The 17,217-nt window shown below is 39.5% G+C and overlaps 1 long non-coding RNA gene across 1 annotated transcript; it reads left to right on the forward strand.

Annotated features, from left to right (window-relative positions):
• Positions 1 to 301: 301 nt before the first annotated feature.
• On the forward strand, positions 302 to 17,217 carry LOC134733039 (uncharacterized). The gene is made up of 3 exons (XR_010116613.1): positions 302 to 431; positions 1,704 to 1,752; positions 17,090 to 17,217. It is a non-coding gene; the product is annotated as an uncharacterized lncRNA (long non-coding RNA).

Raw genomic sequence — 17,217 nt, forward strand, 5'->3', positions numbered from 1 at the left:
CAGTCTCCAAAGGGGCATTGACTTGGCTCTAATCCAGTGTGTGGACCATGAAAATGGGAGAAATTTCTCAGCAGGAATAGCTGAAGCCAGTAATTTCAGGGCTGTATTTACAGCAGAACCTGGTCTGAGGCTGAAGGCATAAGTAATAGAATTCAACCTTCCCAGGGCAGAGAGCTAGAAAAATTTGAATGAAGAATCAGCCTAACTGAGGTTCAGACTAGAGCCACTATTCCTGTGAGAAAGACTGCTCACCAGAAAACCAAGGCAGAAGTCCAGCCATGTTTACTGTGCCAACTTGCAGGTGGATACCTTTCCATGACATGCACCAGGCAGAGATTGGGTAGACTGCTTCGAGATCTCTCTTTTTGATGCATTGGTCAGAACGGAATCAGAAACCAGACTGAGACTCCAAGTTGGAAGGCTCCTAGACTGTAAGAAGTGTGGTAAAGGCTCTAGTTCATTACATTCACTCCTTGACATTAATCTACCCTTGAAATGAACCTCTTTGTTAGAGTTGGAAAATTATCCTTCTGTTCCTAAAGGGAGAAACTCTGGCAAACTATATAGGGTCTTCAGGTAATAATGATGATGAGCGCATATGAAGGGCTTCCCATATGCTTGGTACTCTTCTAAGAGCATTGAAGTACATGAACCTATTTCATTTTCGTAACCTATGATTTATTATTTTGTGGATGAATAACCGAAGCACAAAGAGACTAAGTAACTTGCTGAAGGTTGCATGGCTACTGAGGATGTGAATGCAGGCACTTTGCTCCAGAGCTCATGCCTGTGGTCCCACAGTGTGCTGCCTCCTTGGCACAATCCTCTTTTGTGCCCCTCATTGTTTGTAATCTCTTGCACATAATCAAAGTCCAATAAATATCTGTTGGACAGACAGATAAAGGGGGAATAAATTTATGAGTAGATGGATAGATGGAAGAAATTTGAGCTGGGAGAATACCAGTTTTATTTAATCAAAAAGCATAAGGATCCTCTCATTATAGACCACTTTATAAAGCACAGCAGCATCACTTCACTAATAACTAACACTTCTCCATCTTTTATGACCAAATGCTTTCTGCGAACCTTCCACAAGTAAAACAGGACCCAAATTGGCTAAGTGCCATAGACAATATGTACAACTCTTTTTTTCAAATTCAGAAATGAAAGGGTACGTAAGAATAATGAAACAAGAGTGTTCTGAGCCCAACATAGTAAATTGCCTACATTCTTTCATTACTCTGTTTTTATGAGTCAAAGTAGATCTTAAAATACTCATTAATCATATTTCCAAAAGTAAAGACACAGTGGTTGTTAAATTCTGACTTGAACGAAAGTAGACAGGAGGAAAGGAAACTGCCATTAATATCTTCCCTTTTGATATTTTTTCCTTATTATATTGTAAAATTAAGTCTAGGGTTAGAAATAATTTTTTGGCACTTTACAATGCTTGGCAATGGACAGCCTTGCTGTGGTTTTTGCTTGTCTTATTTTAGTATTTTACTAGTATTTTCACTGAGTGTAATTCTATTAGAAGTGTTCTTGACAAATAAGGAAATTGTCCCCTGTATCTTCTATGTGATGCTTATAAGAACACATTTTTTGTTTAAAGTAGTAACTCTAATCCCAAAAAATAATTATCTGACTGGGCTTTGTTGAAAATTTTCTTTCTACTTCTAAATCAAAATTTCTTTTCACCTCAGGTAGGAAGAAAATTTACAAGAGAGAAAAATCTGACATTTCTTTAAGTATGTAAGTTTCCATCTAAGTATCATTGACCTAGTTACTTAATGCATGGCAGATTGTTTGAACATATCTAAATTTTAGAGTTGTGGCAGGTTTTCAAATAACTGAAGGCTGTATGATGCCCTTGATAAAAAAAATTACTTTGTACAGAAAGTCTGTGTGAATCAACTATTGAGAAATCATTTGCCTGTTTTATGACTTTTGGCTTCCAGCCCACTCAACCCAGGCCTTGTCTGGTCATCTAGTCATATTTTCACAACAACTCAAGTGATAAGATCTCTTCCAGTATCTCTTGAAATGCCTTGCAGCTGTCCTTGTTAGCCTTTCTATTTATTTACCCAGACAGAGAGCAAAGGTCAAATTGTTTTCTTGGTTAAACTGAAGAAACAGCACTGAGATTTTCTTTATTTTTGGTTTGAGATCTCATCTGGGTCATATATGAACTTGTTTTAAACCCTCTTTTCAAAGCCTAATGGCTTGATGACCTAATAAATCAGGCAGTTTTCTATAAGACATTTTTCATTTCATTCATTTATTAGCTAGTGCATTCAATACAATTTCACAGAGTGCATAACATGTGTCCAGTTCTATTACACACAAGTGAGATAATAGTTGATAACTGTTCTTGAGATTTGGCAGTCTAATACAAATAAGAGAAGTGTAAATAAGCACTAGAATATCACGTGGAATGTGCCATTATAGAGGTAAGATTAGTGTTATGAGATCTCATTGGAGAAAGCAATTAGGGTGATGGGGAGTGGAAGGGAGGACTAAAAACTAACTTTGAGGTCATCAGTTGCCTCTTTGTGTTTGGCTTTTATGCTAACATTTTGATTTTTAGAGGCTTTTCAATGTTTTTGCTTGACTTATATCATCATCCGTTTATATATGAGGCAACACAATACACCAGAAGAGAACAGACTTGAAAGACAGTTCTATCACCTACTACTCTGTGTCTTTGACTAATGAGTTAAACCTTCTATATCTGGTGCAGTAGATTTTTGCCAGTACAGTGGCAGATCAACTTCCAAGCTTCCCTTTCTATTTGAAAGAATTTTCTTATTGCTTGAGTCTTGGTATTAGTCAATTTGTGCTTCAAAAATTAAAGTGGCATAATACTTGCTCTCCTGTTCCCAGAAGCTAGGGCTCGGCTGTTCTGATGCTCCCAGTGGAGCTTAAATTGCAAGCAAATGTTGTAAGGCAAAGAATTCCATTCAGAGCAGTGGCACCCAGAAATTACTGAAGGCAGTGATTTCTCTCAGCCATGGCACCTGGTAGTGGTGCCCAAGACAGTATCCAATCAGGTTTTATGGTTCCTGCCACCCAACCTCCAGTAGCACTTGCTCATTTTCAGAGCCTGGTTCTCCAGCCTCCTTCGTATACTTCCAGTAAATTATTTTTCTGGTTAAATTAGCCAGAGTTCATTTCTGTTGCTTGCTACCAAGAAGCCAAGATAAGGCACACAGTTAATAAATCAGTAAAACCCTATTTCTCAAGGTTTTGTTATTTTAAAAGTTGTGTTACTTGTTCATACACCTATATCCATAGCACAATATCATTATCAGTCCCAACAAGACCTTTCTCCTATTTTCATCTAAATCTCACCTTGGTTCTCAAACATCACTTTCATTACTTTCCCCACGTAGGCACCCACTGTAAGATGCTTGATGTATGTTCTTACATGTTTATGTCTGCTAGGGGATTATGCAGTGTTAGTGTGATTGTTGGGGAAGTACTTCAATGTACATAGAGAGTATTTAGCTTTAAGTTTTTTCTGTTTCTTTCTGTGGTCACTGAATATTCTGTATAAGATCAATTCAGCTGTTTGTACATCTGGTGCTTCTCTTTTAATGACTGTGTAATATCCTATGGTATGTATCTACTATGTTACATATTGCCATGGTAACTGATAACTAGGCTGGCACGCACACCAACTAAAGCAAACATCATAAGGACAAAAATCCTCAATCCTATCCCTCTATTGAACTGTGCAAGAATTTCTCTGGGATACATACTCAAGAGGGTCATAACTAGGCTATGAGGAATAAACATATTTTATTTCTCTAATATTCTTTCCAGACTAGTCATAAGCATTTACACTTCCACCAACAGGGCATAAGAGTTCCTATCTATCCACACCTTGGGCAATATTTTTTGTCATTCGTGTTCTAATTTTTGTCTTTCAACCAGGAATAAAACAGTATTTTATAGATATTTGAATCTGCATTTTTATAATTACTATTGAGTTTGAGCATCTGTTGATGTACTTCTCATAGAGTTAGCTCCTTCTCATAGAGTAACTCTTCATAACTTTGGTCCATGTTTTAATCTGCCTTTCTGTCATTTGCCTTTTGATTTGGAGGAGATCTCTTTATTCTAGGTATTAGCTCCTTATTTTTTTACATACCAGAGAAAGTTTTTTTAGTCTGCCATCTGTTAACATCTGTCTACAGTAGTCCACATTGATCTGAAATAATTTTTATGTAGCCTAATTAATCTATTATGTTATCATATAGTGTGTGCTTTGGGGGTATTGTTTAAGAAAGTCTGCTCCAATCTCCAGGTCATATAGGTTCTCTAATAACATTTTCCTTCTATCAGGTTTGTAATTTACCTTCCACATTTACTTCATTAATTTTTTTTTTTTTTTTTTTTTTTTTTGGAGATGGAGTCTCGCTTTCTCACCCAGGCTGGAGTGCAGTGGCACGATCTCGGCTCACTGCAAGCTCCACCTCCCGGGTTCACGCCATTCTCCTGCCTCAGCCTCTCGGAGTAGCTGGGACTACAGGCGCCCGCCACCGCGCCCGCCACCACGCCCGGCTAATTTTTTGTATTTTTAGTAGAGACGGGGTTTCACCGTGGTCTTGATCTCCTGACCTCGTGATCCGCCCGCCTCGGCCTCCCAAAGTGCTGGGATTACAAGCGTGAGCCACCGCGCCTGGCCTACTTCATTAATTTATTTGGAGTCTACTACTAAGATGTGATATAAGAAGATGAATGTAGCATAGTTTTCTGCATTTCCCAACTCCTTTATGCCATCCTTCTCCCTTGTTTTAGTGGAGACCTTTTTATTGTGTAGTAAGTACCCAAATGTACATGGAACCATTACGGCTGTCTATTCTGTTCCACTTTGCTGAGTGTGGTGGCTCATGCCTGTAATCCCAGCACTTTGGGAGGATGAGGCTGGCTGATCACTTTAGGTCAGGAGTTTGAGACCATCCTGGTAACACGGTGAAACCCCATCTCTACTAAAAATACAAAAAATGAACCGGGCGTGGTGGCGGATGCCTGTAGTCCTAGCTACTTGGGAGGCTGAGGCAGGAGAATGCTGTGAACCTGGGAGGCGGAGCTTGTAGTGAGCCGAGATGGTGCCACTGCATTCCAGCCTGGGTGAAAGAGCGAGACTTCGTGGCAAAAAAAAATACAAAAATTAACCAGGCATGGTTGCACATGCCTGTAATCTCAGCTACTCAGGCGGCTGAGGCAGGAGAATTGTTTGAACCTGGGAGACGGAGGTTCCAGAGAGCCAAGATTGCTCCACTGCACTCCAGTCCAGGCGACAGAGCGAGACTCTGTCTCAAAAAAAAAAAATAAGCATAAAAATAAATTTCTGTTCCACTAGTTTACTGGTCTATTCCTCAACTATTTTCACACTGTTTTTACTTCTATGATTTTGTTCTGTCCCTTAATGGATAAACCTTCCCACTTGAGTCTTTATTTTCAAAATTAGTATTTCATAAGCCTTTATTCTCCCACATAACTTTTAAAATGGGTTTGTTGAATTCCTCAAAAATATAGTAGAAATTTATTGTGATTCAATATAAATAATTGTATATATGTTATTGAAAAATGTAGAATTTTCCATTTATCTACAAATTTATTTAATTCTGCTGTAATATTAATTTTCAAATAGATATCTGCATTTTCAATTTAAATTTTAGATATTTGTTTTGCCTAGTTATTTCTTTTTACCTCTATATATTTCATTTGTATTTTCTTTTTTTAATAGATTTGTCTTGCAAGAGATTCATTCATCTTACTGATCTTTTTAAAGAATATTTATTTAAAGCTATATAATTTTCCTTCTAATTATTACTCTGGCTGTGTCCCACACAGGTTGACTGCTTTCATTGTCATTTGATTTAAATTTTCTTTTAATTTTTTTATTTTATTATTATTATACTTCAAGTTTTAAGGTACATGAGCACAATGTGCAGGTTTGTTACATATGTATACATGTTCCATGTTGGTGTGCTGCACCCATTAACTCATCACTTAGCATTAGGTATATCTCCTAATGCTATCCCTCCCCCATCCCCCCACCCCACAACAGTCCCCGGAATGTGATGTTCCCCTTCCTGTGTCCACGTGTTCTCATTGTTCAATTCCCACCTATGAGTGAGAACATGCCGTGTTTGGTTTTTTGTCCTTGCGATAGTTTACTGAGAATGATGATTTCCAGTTTCATCCATGTCCCTACAAAGGACATGAACTCATCATTTTTTATGGCTGCATAGTATTCCATGGTGTATATGTGTCACATTTTCTTAATCCAGTCTATCGTTGTTGGACATTTGGGTTGGTTCCAAGTCTTTGCTGTTGTGAATAGTGCCGCAATAAACATACGTGTGCATGTGTCTTTATAGTAGCATGACTTATAGTCCTTTGGGTATATACCCAGTAATGGGATGGCTGGGTCAAATGGTATTTCTAGTTCTAGATCCTTGAGGAATCGCCACACTGACTTCCACAATGGTTGAATCAGTTTACAGTTCCACCAACAGTGTAAAAGTGTTCCTATTTCTCCACATCCTCTCCAGCACCTGTTGTTTCCTGACTTTGTAATGATGGCCATTCTAACTGGTGTGAGATGGTATCTCATTGTGGTTTTGATTTGCATTTCTCTGATGGCCAGTGATGATGAGCATTTTTGCATGTGTTTTTTGGCTGCATAAATGTCTTCTTTTGAGAAGTGTCTGTTCATATACTTTGCTCACTTTTTTATGGGGTTGTTTGTTTTTTGCTTGTAAATTTGTTTGAGTTCTTTGTAGATTCTGGATATTAGCCCTTTGTCAGATGAGTAGGTTATGAAAATTTTCTCCCATTTTGTAGGTTGCCTGTTCACTCTGATGGTAGTTTCTTTTGCTGTGCAGAAGCTCTTTAGTTTAATTAGATCCCATTTGTCAATTTTGGCTTTTGTTGCCATTGCTTTTGGTGTTTTAGACATGAAGTCCTTGCCCACGCCTATGTCCTGAATGGTATTGCCTAGGTTTTCTTCTAGGGTTTTTATGGTTTTAGATCTAACATGTAAATCTTTAATCCATCTTTATTATTATTATTATTATTATTATTATTATTATTATACTTTAAGTTTTAGGGTACATGTGCACAATGTGCAGGTTTGTTACATATGTATACATGTTCCATGTTGGTTTGCTGCACCCGTTAACTCGTCATTTATCATTAGGTATATCTCCTAATGCTGTCCCTCCCCCATCCTCCCACCCCACAGCAGTCCCCGGAGTGTGATGTTCCCCTTCCTGTGTCCATGAGTTCTCATTGTTCAATTCCCACCTATGAGTGAGAACATGTGATGTTTGGTTTTCTGTCCTTGTGATAGTTTACTGAGAATGATGTTTTCCAGTTTCATCCATGTCCCTACAAAGGACATGAACTCATCATTTTTTATGGCTGCATAGTATTCCATGGTGTATATGTGCCACATTTTCTTAATCCAGTCTATCGTTGTTGGACATTTGGGTTGGTTCCAAGTCTCTGCTATTGTGAATAGTGCTGCAATAAACATACGTGTGCATGTGTCTTTATAGCAGCATGATTTATAGTCCTTTGGGTATATACCCAGTAATGGGATGGCTGGGTCAAATGATATTTCTAGTTCTAGATCCCTGAGGAATCGCCACACTGACTTCCACAATGGTTGAACTAGTTTACAGTCCCACCAACAGTGTAAAAGTATTCCTGTTTCTCCACATCCTCTCCAGCACCTGTTGTTTCCTGACATTTTAATGATCGCTATTCTAACTGGTGTGAGATGGTATCTCATTGTGGTTTTGATTTGCATTTCCCTGATGGCCAGAGATGATGAGCATTTTTTCATGTGTTTTTTGGCTGCATAAATGTCTTCTTTTGAGAAATGTCTGTTCATGTCCTTCGCCCACTTTTTGATGGGGTTGTTTTTTTTTCTTGTAAATTTGTTTGAGTTCATTGTAGATTCTGGATATTAGCCCTTTGTCAGATGAGTAGGTTGCAAAAATTTTCTCCCATTCTGTAGGTTGCCTGTTCACTCTGAGGGTAGTTTCTTTTGCTGTGCAGAAGCTCTTTAGTTTAATTAGATCCCATTTGTCAATTTTGGCTTTTGTTGCCATTGCTTTTGGTGTTTTAGACATGAAGTCCTTGCCTATGTCCTGAATGGTATTGTGTAGGTTTTATTCTAGGGTTTTTATGGTTTTAGGTCTAACATGTAAGTCTTTAATCCATCTTGAATTAATTTTTGCATAAGGTGTAAGGAAGGGATCCAGTTTCAGCTTTCTACATATGGCTAGCCAGTTTTCCCAGCACCATTTATTAAATAGGGAATCCTTTCCCTATTGCTTGTTTTTGTCAGGTTTGTCAAAGATCAGGTAGTTGTAGATATGCGGCATTATTTCTGAGGGCTCTTTTCTGTTCCATTCATCTATATCTCTGTTTTGATACCAGTACCATGCTGTTTTGGTTACTGTAGCCTTGTAGTATAGTTTGAAGTCAGGTAGCGTGATGCCTCCAGCTTTGTTCTTTTGGCTTAGGATTGATGGTGATGTGGGCTCTTTTTTGGTTCCATATGAACTTTAAAGTAGTTTTTTCCAATTCTGTGAAGAAAGTCATTGGTAGCTTGATGGGGATGGCATTGGATCTATAAATTACCTTGGGCAGTATGGCCATTTTCACAATATTGATTCTTCCAACCCATGAGCATGGAATATTCTTCCATTTGTTTGTATCCTCTTTTATTTCATTGAGCAGTGGTTTGTAGTTCTCCTTGAAGAGGTCCTTCACATCCCTTGTAAGTTGGATTCGTCGGTATTTTATTCTCTTTGAAGCAATTATGAATGAGAGTTCACTCATGATTTGGCTCTCTGTTGGTCTCTTATTGGTGTATAAGAATGCTTGTGATTTTTATACATTGATTTTGTATCCTGAGACTTTGCTGAAGTTGCTTATCAGCTTAAGGAGATTTTGGGCTGAGACAATGGGGTTTTCTAGATATAAAATCCTGTCATCTGCAAACAGGGACAATTTTACTTCCTCTTTTCCTAATTGAATACCCTTTATTTCCTTCTCCTGCCTGATTGCCCTGGTCGGAACTTCCAACACTATGTTGAATAGGAGTGGTGAGAGAGGGCATCCCTGTCTTGTGCCAGTTTTCAAAGGGAATGCTTTTATTTCCCTTTTAAAGCTGAATGTTTTTAACAGTACCAAAGTCACATCTTGAATGCTTTGCTACTTAGAAATTTCTTCTGCCAGATACCCTTTGTCATCTCCCTCAAGTTCAAAGGTCCACAAATCTCTAGGAAAAGGGCAATATGCCACCAGTCTCTTTGCTAAAACATAGCAGAAGTCATCTTTACTCTAGTTCCCATCAAATTTCTCATCTCCATCTGAGATGAGAAGCATTTGTTCAAAGCCGTTCAACAAGTCTCTAGGAAGTTCCAAACTTTCCCACATATTCTTGTCTTCTTCTGAGCCCTCCAAGCTGTTCCAGCCTCTGCCTGCTACCTAGTTCCAAAGTCACTTCCACATTTTGGGGTATCTTTACAGCAGCACCCTACTCTCAGTACCAACTGACTGTATTAGTCCATTTTCACTGCTGATAAAGACATACCTGAGACTGGGTAATTTATAAAGAAAAAGAAGTTTAATGGACTCACAATTCCACGTGGCTGGGGAGGCCTCACAATCATGACAAAAGGCAAAAGATATGTCTTACATGGTGGCAGGCAAGAGAGAGAATGATGAGATCCAAGCAAAAGGGGAAACCTATTATAAAATCATCAGATCTCATGAGAGCAAAAGGGGAAACCTCTTATAAAACCGTCAGATCTCATGAGACTTACTCACTACCACAGGAAGAGTATGGGAAAAATCACCCCCATGATTCAATTATCTCCCACCAGGTTCCTCCCACAACACATGGGAATTATAGGAGCTACAATTCAAGATGAGATTTGGGTGGGGACACAGCCAAACTATGTCACTTTTATTGCATAAAACATAGTAGCCTTACACAGCAATTTTATTTTGCTCATAATCTTGTAATTCAGGAATAATGAAACTGTTCAGTGGGGTAGCTTGTCTCATATCCCCATGTTGTCACCTAGAGCAGCAGGAGGATCCCAACATAGAAGATGGCTTCTTCACTCACATATTTGCTGTGTTGGGGCTTTTCAGCCTCTCCCTCTCAACATGACATCTAATCCTATAGGTGTTCCCCAGATGCCTTGGGCTTCTCACAGCATGGTATTCTTAGGGTAGTAAGATATCTTACAGAGCAGCTGGCTTCCAAGAGTGTTCCAAGAAAAAGGGAGTAGAAAGTATCAATCTCTTCAGGCCTGGTCTGAAATTTGAACAACATCATTTTTGCTGTAGCCTTCAGTCGAAACAGTCATGGAGTCTGTCTAGATTCAAAAGGACATAGACTTCTCCTCTCAGTAGAAGGAAATCCAAGGAGTTATACTGTTTTAAAATCTGTCATATGGGTTTGCTATCTTTCTATTAAATGAAGCTTCTGTGCAGAAAGTGTCACCTTGGTTCACACATGGTCTTTGGAGCTTCTGCCCAAATAAACACTCATATTAAACTTAAATTTCCTGGGTTAAAATGTAAAACTTTTCTAGCCCTGCTTTGAAGTGGATACCCAAAAATACCACTTCTGCATTGTCCAAACCTATTCTCAACACATTAGTCTTTTTTGCATCTTTCAGTTATGTAGCTCAGTCTTGTAAGCTAGAATTTATGGACCTTTAGGAATGATGCTAGGGGTCTAGAATCCTTCAAAGTTGTAACTAACCTCTGTGTATATGCAGTTTTCAAAGAAAAATTCTATTAGTTTCATCAACTCTTTGGAACATTTTTTATTTCCCTAAAAGAGTTAAAAGTAACTCTACCAGACGGATCTATGCTCATTTTCCCCTCCTTAACTGTATTAGTCTGTTCTTGCGGTGCTAATAAAGATATACCCAAGACTTGGTAATGCATACAGGAAATAGGTTTAATTGACTCACAGTTCACCAAGGCTGGGGAGGCCTCAGGAAACTTACAATCATGGTGGAAGGGGAAGCAAACACATTGTTCTTCACATGGTGGCAGCAAGGAGAAATGCAGAGTGAAGCAGGGGAAAAGCCCCTTATAAAACCATCAGATCTCACGAGAACTCACTATCATGAGAAAAGTATGGAGGTAACTGTCCCCATGATTCAATTATCTCCCAGGGGGTCCCTCCCACGATACATAGGAATTATGGGAACTGCAGTTCAAATTGATGTTTGCATGGGGACACAGCCAAACCATATCATTCTGTCCCTGGCCCCTCCTGAATCTCATGTCCTCACAATTCAAAATGCAATCATGCCTTTCCAACAGTCCCCTAAAGTGTTAACTAATTCCAGCATTAACTCAAAAGTCCAAGTCCAAAATCTCATCTGAGACAAGACAAGTCTCTTCTGCCTATGAGCCCATAAAATCAAAAGCAAGTTAGTTACTTCCTAGATACAGTAGGGAGGGGGCGGGTTACAGGTATTGGGTAAATACCCATGTTCTGAATGGGAGAAATTGGCCCACATCCAGGGAGCACTGATAGAAGAGTTGGGCTCCCACGGCCTTGGACAGCTCTGTCCCTGTGGCTTTGCAGGGTACAGCCCGCCTTTCTGGCTGCTTTAATGAGCTGGCATTGAGTGTCTGTGGCTTTTCCAGGTGAACAGTGCAAGCTGTTGGTGGATCTACCATTCTCGAGTCTGGAGGATGATGGCCCTCTTCTCACAGCTGCACTAGGCAGTGCCCCAGTGGGGACACTGTGTGAGGGCTCCAACTCCACATTTCCCTTCCACACTGCCCTAGCAGAGGTTCTCCATGAGGGCTCCACCCCTGCAGCCAACTTTGGCCTGGACATCCAGGCATTTCCATACATCCTCTGAAATCTAGGTGGAGGTTCTCAAACCTCAATTCTTGACTTCTGTGCACCTGTAGGCTCAATACCACATAGAAGCTTCCAAGCCTTGGTTGGGGCTTGCACCCTCTGAAGCTTTGGCCTGAGCTTCAGGCCTTTTAGCCATGGCTGGAGCAGTAGGAGGGACCTGGAACCAGCCCACAAAACCATTTTTTTCTCCTAAGCCTCCTGGCCTGTGATGGGAGGGCCTGCCAAATAGGTCTCTGACCTGCTCCACAGACATTTTCCCCATTGTCTTGGAGATTAACATTCTACTCCTTGTTACTTATGCAAATTTCTGCAGCAGACTTGAATATCTCCACAGAAAGTGAGATGTTCTTTTCTTTTTTTTTTTTTAAGATGCAGTCTCACTCTGTCACCCAGGCTGGATTGCAATGGCATGATCTCGGCTCACTGCAACCTCCACCTCCAGGTTTCAAGCGATTCTCCTGCCTTAGCCCCCTGAGTAGCTGTGATTACAGGTGCCCACCACCATGCCCAGCTAATTTTTTGTATTTTTAGTAGAGACAGGGTTTCACCATGTTGGTCAGGCTGGTCTGGAACTCCTGAACTCAGGTGATCCACCCACCTCAGCCTCCCAAAGTGCTGGTATTACAGGCGTAAGCCACCATGCCTGGCTGAGATTTTCTTTTCTATTGCATCGTCAGGCTGCAAATTTTCCAAACTTTTATGATCTGTTTCCTCTTGAACACATTGCTGCTTAAAAATTTCTTCTGCCAAATACCCTAAATCATCTCTCTCAAGTTCAAAGTTCCACAGATCTCTAGGGCAGGGGCAAAATGCCACCTGTCTCTTTGCTAAAGCATAGCAAGAGTCCCCTTTGCTCCAGTTCCCAACAAGTTCCTTATCTCCATCTGAAACCACCTCAGCCAGGCCTTCATTGTCCATATCACTATCAGCACTTTGGTCAAAGCCATTCAATAAGTCTGTAGGAAGTTCCAAACTTTCCCACATCTTCCTATCTTCTTCTGAGACCTCTAAATGGTTCCAACCTCTGCCTGTTACCCAGTTCCAAAGCAGCTTCCACATTTTTTGGGTATCTTTATAGCAGCATCCCACTCTCTGCAGTACCAATTTACTGTATTAGTCCATTCTCACACTGTTAATAAAAACATACCTGAGACTGGGTAATTTATAAAGTAAAGAGGTTTAATTGACTCACAGTTCACCATGGCTAGGGAGGCCTCAAGAAACTTACAGTCATGGTGGAAGGGGAAGCAAACACATCCTTCTTCACATGGCAGCAGCAAGGAAAAGAGCAGAGCAAAGTGGGGAGGAAAGCCTTTTATAAAATCACCAGATCTCATGAGAATTCACTCACTATCAAGATAACAGTATGGAGGTAACTGCCCCCAGGATTCAATTATCTGCCACCGCATCCCTCCCACAATGCATGGGGATTATGGGAACTTTGGTTCAAGATAAAATTTGTGTGGGAACACAGCCAAGCCATGTCATTAACATTTTATTTTGAAATGTATTCATTTTCAATTGAAGAAGACAGGTTGTCTATATTTCACTAGCAAGTCCAGCTCTCTATGGTTATAGTGAAGCTGAGTGTTACTGGTGCAGAATATGAATAGAATATGGCTTACTAATGGCCACTTGTGACATTCTTATGCTCAGATTGCCAAAACTTTAAACAAAACAAAACATTTCAGGACATAGGCATGGGCAAGGACTTCATGAATAAAACACCAAAAGAAATGGCAACAAAAGCTAAAATTGATGAATGGGATCTAATTAAACTAAACAGCTTCTGCACAGCAAAAGAAACTACCATCACAGTGAACAGGCAACTACAGAATGGGAGAAAATTTTTGCAACCTACTCATCTGACAAAGGGCTAATATCCAGAACCTACAAAAAACTTAAACAAATTTACAAGAAAAAATCAACCCCATCAAAAAGTGGGCGAAAGATATGAACAGACACTTCTCAAAAGAAGACATTTATGCAGCCAACAGACACATGAAAAAATGCTCATCATCACTGGCCATCAGAGAAATGTAAATCAAAACCACAATGGGATACCATCTCACAGCAGTTAGAATGGCCATCATTAAAAAGTCAGGAAACAACAGATGCTGGAGAGGATGTGCAGAAATAGGAATGCATTTACACTGTTGGTGGGAGTGTAAACTACTTCAACCATTGCAGAAGACAATGTGGTGATTCCTCAAGGATCTAGAACTAGAAATACCATTTGACCCAGCCATCCCATTACTGGGTATATACCCAAAGGATTATAAATCGTGCTGCTATAAAGTCACATGCACACGTATGTTTATTGCGGCACTATTCACAATAGCAAAGACTTGGAACCAACCCAAATGTCCATCAACGATAGACTGGATTAAGAAAATGTGGCATATATACACTATGGAATACTATGCAGCCATAAAAAATGATGAGTTCATGTCCTTTGTAGGGACATGGATGAAGCTGGAAGCCATCATTCTGAGCAAACTATCGCAAAGACAGAAAACCAAATATGGCATGTTCTCACTCATAGGTGGGAACACTTGTCCAATGAGAACACTTGGACACAGGATGGGGAACATCACACACCGGGACCTGTTGTGGAATGGGGGAGGGGGGAGGGATAGCATTAGGAAAAATACATAATGTAAATGACGAGTTAATGGGTGCAGCACACGAACATGGCAGATGTATACATATGTAACAAACCTGCACGTTGTGCACATGTACCCTAGAACTTAAAGTATAATAAATAAATAAATAACATTCAATAATTGCACCCACACAGGTGCTGGGTACTTCTTTCCAGAAATATTTATTGGCTATCACTGAGATAAATGATCATAATATAGGAATTCCTCTTATTCAATTTAATTAACTAGCATATACAGGAAAAAAAATCACAGTAAATGATAAAAATAAAGTGAGTACTTCTTCCCCAGTCACTTATGCAAAGAAAGGCTTGGATGAAATTCAGCCATCAATTGCAAGTCTGAGATCAACAGTTTGGTTTTCATATGTGAAGTAAATATCTGTTATTTTTGCCAGCTTAGCATACTCTCCTTTTCTAGCAACAGGAGCATTGTTTCCTATGAGGAATCCACTTCATGCGATCCACATAAGGCTGTTTTCACTCTTTCCCTGCCCTTAGGGATGGACATGGAAACCAGGCCAAGCCAATCACAGAATTCCATCTTGTTGTCTATTGTGGTTGGCTCAAGGATGAACATATGATCCAACCTGAAGAGAATTCTCCCCAGGAATTTTCTGTTATGTCTAATGAGAAATATACTGTCTTTTCGCTGTGGTTGCCAAGATGGTAGAATCTGAATCTTGGGCCACTAGGGACCAAACCATAGAGACACCGTAAGAAATGAAAATAGAGATAGAGGCTTAATGATCTTATATATGCCCCAGGATCCAGCCTTGTCTAAAGCTTTGTGCCTCTGCACTTTTCTTTTTTTGCTAAAGCAAAGTTAGCGTTTCTGCCCATGGACAAAAACGTACTTATTAATGCAATGGGACCTCCAAAATAATCTACAGTTGAATTGGAATTTGTCTAATGAGCTTTAGACTTAGTTAAACCCTCTTTACACTTAACAAAACACAAAACCTTACTGATGATTTATCTTGTAATAAGACTCCAAGGAAAAGCATATGTAATGTCTTAGAATCATGAAATATGAAAAATTAGAAAGAAACTTAGAGACCATATTAATTGTCAAGAACTATTTTGGGGAAAAGGAAAGGAAGACTTTTACCTGCTTGCTGTGAACTAGACTGGATAGAGCCTTACTTATCTCTCCCTTTCTTGGCACACAGGAGACCACATTTCCCAGCCTCTTTTGCAATTAGGTTAGAACCATGAGATCATTCTGGCCACTAGAATGTGGAAAGAAGTCATGTATGCCGCTGTGGATCAGGCCCCTAAAATTTCTCTTGCCTTCTCAATGTCCACCCATCTAAGGATGGATTTGGAAGTGTAAGATTCCAAGGAACTCCTTGATGGGAGAAACATGGACCTCTGAGTCACTGCTTGGGGGGAAGCTGCTCAACTTGCATTAGACTTTGCATGAGTGAGAAATAAATTTTTTGTTAAGCCACTGAGGTGTCAGAATTGCTCTGTTACTACAGGACATAGCCTATCCTACCCTAATTAATACATTGGCTAGTTACAGGAGTTTCCTGTTCTTGTGGTTGTTATAAAGAGTTTGAATTAGAGCAAAACGGAAGATAAACTAAATATGTAAATATAATCCAAAAAGATTAACATGATGTAAATTAGAATGATGGGGTATAGAGAAAAGAAAGAGAAGAAAGGTTTCATGGGCAAAGTTTGGGGACTTGTTGAATGAGAGATTCAAGAGTATATCTGAGTATGTAATAATTTGGAAAAAAAGAAAATATTCTCAAAAAGTTTGAATTAGACCCTTTAATTGTTCATTGGGTTATAAAGGCAAAATTAGAATTTCTGTCTAATAAATTTTGACTGATAGACCGAGCTTCCTTGAAAATAATCCTATACATAAAAAGTACCATGTAAGGTGCCAGCTTACACATACTGAGCTATTTGCGTATGTATCTTCAATATATTACTTATATGATTAAGGAAAAAAATAGGTATTTAAAATAGCACTTCATAGGACAACACTGGCTATTTTAACTTTCTTACTCTCCAACCTCTTTCCCTCCGAAAGAAGAGAGTGCTGTGAGTAAGCAACCCAAATATCTAGAAGGCTGTTTGGATAAGGGCTAAGTATCCACCATGTATCCTCTCAGGTAGTCTCAAGAAAGAATATAAAAAAGCAGAGTTAGCCACTCTGGCTCCATTTTGTGTCATTTACAGTTCAAAATAACTATAATATCAAGGGTACATGAGTGCCAGTAAAAAGCGATCTTATTTGGGCTCAGAAAGGACAACCAGGAAATACTTAATGATCAATACATGTAGTCCTCTTCCCTTCATCAATACATGTAGTCCTCTTCCCTTCTCTGGGCACACAGAAATCTGCCTTCTTGGATTTGGTGTGGCTAACTGGCTACAGTTAATAAAGCATCAGTGAAAGTGATGTGTGTCACTTTTGAGCAGAATTATTTAAGATCTGGTACATGATTCTCTCTCTTCCCTTCTCCCTGCTACAGTGACTGGTGACATTCCAGATGATCGAGCCCCCTCACATAGGTTCCTGCATGAGAAGCACACGGAGTGAAGCCCCAGCTATGCATGATGAATAGTAGCATGAATAAGAAATAAATCTTGATTGCTCTAA

Source organism: Symphalangus syndactylus, chromosome 17 (genome assembly GCF_028878055.3).
Source record: "Symphalangus syndactylus isolate Jambi chromosome 17, NHGRI_mSymSyn1-v2.1_pri, whole genome shotgun sequence".
Lineage (NCBI taxonomy): Eukaryota > Metazoa > Chordata > Mammalia > Primates > Hylobatidae > Symphalangus > Symphalangus syndactylus.